Consider the following 6,248-nt stretch of genomic DNA (forward strand, 5'->3'; position numbering starts at 1 on the left):
ATAGAAGGAAGTCCCTGTAGCAATATTTCAACATGCAGTGTAAAGCCTTTCCAGAAGAGTGGAGGCTGTTCTAGCAGCACAGCGGGGTGGAGCTACCCCATATTAATGCTCATGATTTTGGAATGAGATGTTCGACAAGCATGTGTCCACATACTTTTGACCATCTAGTGTATGAATGTTAGCGAGTTATTGATTTCATTCACCTTATTTCTAAAGCTAAATATATTAATATGGGCTATTTCCAGCCCTTTCCTGTGTAGCTTATCTGAGAAAGATATAATGTGGAAAAGAGCAGTCAAAGCAAGAGAGAAAGTATACATTCAGCAGTCCATGAATCAGTTGGTGTGTGTGTTAAGAGTGTGCTGCAGGGTTGAAGCTACGAACCCATAGGCTTGGCTCTCATCCATTCCAGGCTTTTGGGGAGGGAGGGTGGACAATGAGCCTGTCATAGCGTATGTAAGCAATGCCCCCACTTGCTCTGGCTGTTTTCATGGCTTGGATAAGTTCTTTCCTCTTCTGGCACGCAGAAAGGCAGAGAGGCAGAGACAGACAGTGACAGGGCAAGCAGTCTGATAGCTAACTAGCTAGGAGTGAATGTAAAGGCAGGAACTTGGGATGCACTGTTGGTTTTGTTGGTGGCTGTTATTTGCTTGACAAAGTAAGTTAGCTATCTTTTATATTTCACTAGTATTTACTATTTACATGCATTGTAGCATTCTATTATATTGTTGTGGAAGACTTGAAATGCCCTCTAACAGACACAGTTGCTTTCCTTAACTGTTAATACTTTTGACATTTTCAGGTTGTCCAAAATGATATCCGATAATATTGTGTACTTCCTGCCACTTAATGCAGACATGTATCAGGTAGGAACAAGTGTCACCTGTCCTCAATTGTCCACCCCCTCCAGGTGTCACTTTTTCCCCCTAGTGTATTTATCCCTGTGTTTCCTGTCTCTCTGTGCCCGTTTGTCTTGTATGTCCAAGTCAACCACTGATTTTCCCGTGCTCCTGCCTTCTCTATTCTCTTTTTGCTAGTCCTCACAGTTTTGACCCGTGCGTGTTTCTGGACTCTGTACCTGCCTGCCCTAACCTCGAGCCCGCCTGCCACACTGTACCTACTGGACGCTGAACTGGTTTTGACCTTTTGCCTGTCCACGACCATTCTCTTGCCGACCCCTTTTTGGATCAATAAACAAAGAGAGTCCAACCATCTGCCTCCTGTGTCTGCATCTGGGTCTCGCCTTGTGCCCTGATAGACAAGTAGAGGATTATTGGGTTGTTTGCATCTTATTTTGATTTACAGTCTTCGTGCATGCTAGTCATGCTTCGCTAATCGTCTACCATTGAGTCAAGATGTACAGTGCATTCGAAAGTATTCAGAAATGCAAACATTTCTAAAAACCTGTTTTTGCTTTGTCATTATGGGGTGTTGGGTGTAGATTGATAAGGATGTTTGTTGTTTAATCCATCCAAAATAAGCCTGTAACGTAACAAAACGTGGAAAAATTGAAAGGGTCTGAATACTTCCCGAATGCACTATATTTGTTGATATTTCAGTGTAAATTACATAACCGTAATAGTCTGAAGGCCTTTAGAGGTGTGAGGTTTCTGCAGGGCCTCTTATCAGGAGGAGGATAAAGGCTACGTCCCAATTCTCCACCCTTCTCCTAAAGTGTGCACTTGCACACTTCCCATTTAACATTGGTGGGAACTCCCTCCAGACAATGCTTACACCAATACATTGCTTTTCAATCCATGACGGGTAGAGTGCAAGTGCATAGTTTGGCTGAAGTGTGGAGAATTGGGACTTAGCTGTAGTCAGAGCTGATGATGCCAGGCGTCAGCCTGCCCTGCTGAGCCTGTACTGAACGCGTTCTTGGGAATACCCATACTTCTCCTTTATTTAGATGACTTCCCATTTCTGTGCTCTGTGCTATCCAGTGGCCTGGGGCTGTATGTGTTCACACTGTCAGATCACAGGCTCCCAGAGCAGGAACAGGCCTCATACTGTAGACCTCATTGATATTGTATTCTGCAACCATCATGTATTTTATCAGCAGTGTAACAAAGCAGGCCATCACCTATTTGATAACACATTGACCTGGTTACTTAGCAGTGGGAGATCTAGCTATAGCCTTTTATTGCATATCTACTACTATAACAAGCTAAGTCCGTGTTTTCTGTTATTAGAAGATAAGAAGTATACTGAGCATAGAAAAAGTATGTGAACCCTTTGGAATTACCTGGATTTCTGCATAAATGGGCCATAACATTTGATCCATGCCTCAAACAAAATAGATCATGTATAAAGCTGGGAAGGGATACAAAAGTGTCTCTAAAATCCTTGATGTTCATCAGTCCACGGTAAGACAAATTGTCTATAAATGGAGAAAGTTCAGCACTGTTGCTACTCTCCCTAGGAGTCGAGGTCCTGCAAAGATGACTGCAAGAGCACAGTGCAGAATGCTCAATGAGGTGTCAGCTAGACTTACAGAAATCTCTGGAACATGCTAACGTCTCTGTTGACGAGTCTACGATACGTAAAACACTAAATAACACTTAAACTGAAGAAAATACACCTGACCTCAATCCAATTGAGATGCTATGGCATGACCTCGAGAGCAGTTCACACCAGACATCCCAAGAATATTGATGAACTGAAACAGTTTTGTAAAGAGGAAAGAGGAGTGGTCCAAAATTCCTCCTGACCGTTGTACAGGTCTGATCCGCAACTACAGAAAGCGTTTGGTTGAGGTTATTGCTGCCAAAGGATGGTCAACCAGTTATTTAACACTAATAAAACTAAATGCATGCTTTTCAAACGATCGCTGCACGCACATGCCCGCCCTACTAGCATCACTACTCTGGACGGTTCTGACTTAGAATATGTGGACAACTACAAATACCTAGGTGTCTGGCTAGACTATAAACTCTCCTTCCAGACTCATATTAAACATCTCCAATCCAAAATTAAATCTAGATTTGACTTCCCATTTTGCAACAAAGCCTTCACTCACGCCGCCAAACATACCCTCGTAAAACTGACTATCCTACCGATCCTCAACTTTGGCAATGTCATTTACAAAATAGCCTCCAACACTACTCAGCAAACTGGATGCAGTCTGTGTCATCTATTTTGTTACCAAAGCCCTATACACCACCAAAGCCCTATACACCACCATTTCACCACTCTCGCTACATATTGGTCGCCAGACCCACTGGCTCCAGATGACCTTTGCTAGGTAATGCTCTGCCTTATCTCAGCTCACGATGACAACACCCACCCATAGCACATGCTCCAGCAGGTATATCTCACTGGTCATCCCCAAAGCCAACACCTCCTTTGGCCGCCTTTCCTTCCAGTTTTTATTTATTTATTTAATTAGGCAAGTCAGTTAAGAACAAATTCTTATTTTCAATGATGGCCTAGGAACAGGGGCAGAACGACAGATTTGTACCTTGTCAGCTCGGGGACTCAAACTTGCAACCTTTCGGTTAGTCCAACACTCTAACCATTAGGCTACCCTGCCGCCCCAGTTCTCTGCTACCAATGACTGGAACGAATTGCAAAAATTTGCTGAAGTTAGAGACTTGTATTTCCCTCACTAACTTTAAACAACAGCTACAGTATCTGAGCAGCTAACTGATCGGTGCAGCTGTACACAGCCCATCTGTAAATTGCCCATCCAATCCACCTACCTCATCCCCATATTGTTTTTATTTACTTTTTTGCTCTTTTGCACACTCTGTGTTATTGTTTGTGTCGCTTTGCTTTATCTTGGCCAGGTCGCAGTTGTAAATGAGAACTTGTTCTTAACTGGCCTACCTGGCTAAATAAAGGTGAAATAAATAAATACAAATATTCCAAGGGTTCACATACTTTTTGCACTGTGAATGTTTACACGGTGTGTTCAATAAAGACATGAAAATGTATAATTGTTTGTGTGTTATTAGTTTAAGCAGACTGTGTTTGTCTATTGTTGTGACTTAGATGAAGATAAGATCACATTTTATGACATATTTAGGCCGAACTATACTTTTTCTTGCCACTGTATATAGAGCTAGCTACATTGGCCCAAGTCATCAGTTGATCAATTGATACTATTTGACATTAGATAATGGCCCCTATTTATTTGATATTAGAGTTAGTGAGTCGTTCTTTGTCTGTTTCATTCTCTATAACCAGAGTCTAGGGGAGTCTGGCTTTGTGTTTGACCTTAACTGTTACTGTCAGACCAGTGTGGTCTAGCCAAATGGAAGCTTACATGTCGATGCACAGAATAGTTCTTCTATTTTGAAGACGTGCTGGCTACTCTGTCAAGAATAGCCTTGGCAGTTTTGCAGTGATACAAGTTTTACTCTTTATTTTGATCGAAGAACACATTTTCTTGGAAGATCTATTGTTGTATTAAAGCTAACCATGCCATCTTACTTTGCCCTGTTCTCAACATTGGCATTTTTTTTGTGTGGACATTTTCGTTTACATGTTAGCTACACACTGGATATACATTTGAGTCATTTAGCAGACACTCTTATCCAGAGTGATTTACAATTATAAAAAATATTGGCCCCTGCAGAATTGCAAGAGACACATGGCCACATCCTGATTTCTAGTATCTTTTTGTGAAATAAATATATTGTTTTGGCTGACTCTTCATCATACTGCTTCTCACTAATAACAACACACAGACAGTAGTTCCACAATGTCCCCTCTGTCCACTTCATAAATTGTAGTGCCTTTGACTTTATAAAACAAATAACCAAGTGTAAGGTAAAGGGTATGTAGTAAATATATGACTTTGACCTCAAATTACCTGTGTAATTAGCATGATGTTTGAAGATGTTGGACACTCAAATGTGTTCAGTTGTGCGCTATTATGCAAATACTTTGGACGAATGAACATTGTACCAGGAAGTTACAGTAACAAAAAAAATCCCGACAATTTAACATATGAATTTCCTCATTCTGTACGGTGAATGTAACAGCCTATGACAGTCCATTCTCGGCTCTAATGAAGAGCAAGACATACGAAAGTTACGGATTACAACTATTTTTCTTTATTTGGCTAAAACGCATCTATAACTAGTGAAATTTGACAGGTAAGTCTAGCCTATATTATAGCATTGCACCTCTATTCTATCGCCTAGCTGTTTAAAGGTTATCAGCAGTTAAAAAAAAAATCAAGCATGACTTCATTTTTATTTCTTTAGACACTAGGCTAGTCCGTTTATTTGGCAAAATAGTCCACATTTTCTGTTTTAAAAAATCGTGATGCGATCCACATAGTTTAGTGCGCAAGTTTAAATTGTTCTGAAACCTTTGTCTAAAGAAATTGGTGTGTGTACAAACTTGGCGTAGCCTGGATTTTGGGATGTTTTAAGCGTGGACATATTATTGCCCCAAAGTATGGGTTTTAAATAATGAATTTCAACTGTAGACTGCACTATGCAGCTTGTCTCGTAAACCTGATCCCAGTAGCGTTCATACATTGTCCGAGGCAACAAGTCTGCGGTGGGAGACTTCTATGCAATAGGTTCCTATCACCACCCCGCTCACACTTCACAATGGTGTACGCCCACACGGGCTGTGCCCTCTAAAGTGTATGAGGCATGGTCTAAGTGTGTTTTTATTCATTCAACATTATTAAATGGAATTGCATTTTCTGCATTTTTTAACCAACTTAACTCGTATAGAAAATGGAATATTCCTTGACCTAAATAACACTAGACAGAAATACATGCAGAGGGATTTTCGCTTTTCTGACAAAAGACAGTGGCTGGTCAAATGAGGAAGTGTACTGAAGCCACAGTAGCACATATCCTCTGTATTTGTCTTCTTCTATGCTGTCTGCAGCCATTTCCTGGCTGTCATATAAATAACCAAGCAAGATCAGCCTCAACGCTTGTGACAGCCAGAGCCTGAGACCCAAAGGACCCAACAGGGTTGTTTTCTTATCACAGATATCTTGCTTAATGGTCTAATGCATTGCCCATATCATCCAACAACAGTGCATTAGTACAACCAAATGCTATGGTTCACAATCAGACATCCATTATATAAACGCAACATGTAAAGTGTTGGTCCCATGTTTCCTGAGCTGAAATAAAAGATCCTAGAAATGTTCTGCATGCACAAAAAGCTTATTTCCCTCATCCCAGACCACGTGTAACCACGTCAGCCCAGGACCTCCACATGCAGCTTCTTCACCTGCGGTATAGTCTGAGGGGGTGCTGAGGATTATTTCT

The 6,248-nt window shown here is 41.1% G+C and overlaps 1 protein-coding gene and 1 long non-coding RNA gene across 2 annotated transcripts in view; both read left to right on the forward strand.

The window, feature by feature from the left end:
• Nucleotides 1-529: 529 nt before the first annotated feature.
• On the forward strand, nucleotides 530-1,362 carry LOC135513898 (uncharacterized). The gene is made up of 3 exons (XR_010451610.1): nucleotides 530-658; nucleotides 803-866; nucleotides 1,038-1,362. It is a non-coding gene; the product is annotated as an uncharacterized LOC135513898 (long non-coding RNA).
• Nucleotides 1,363-4,958: 3,596 nt separating this feature from the next.
• The window catches only part of LOC135513904 (tyrosine-protein kinase Lyn-like), a 13,961-nt gene continuing 12,671 nt past the window's right edge, over nucleotides 4,959-6,248 (forward strand). The window contains exon 1 of the mRNA XM_064936909.1: nucleotides 4,959-5,102. The gene's annotated coding sequence lies outside the window, so the exon portion shown is untranslated. The remainder of the gene's footprint in view (nucleotides 5,103-6,248) is intronic.

The sequence above is a fragment of the Oncorhynchus masou genome, chromosome 3, assembly GCF_036934945.1.
Source record: "Oncorhynchus masou masou isolate Uvic2021 chromosome 3, UVic_Omas_1.1, whole genome shotgun sequence".
Classification (NCBI taxonomy): Eukaryota; Metazoa; Chordata; class Actinopteri; order Salmoniformes; family Salmonidae; genus Oncorhynchus; species Oncorhynchus masou.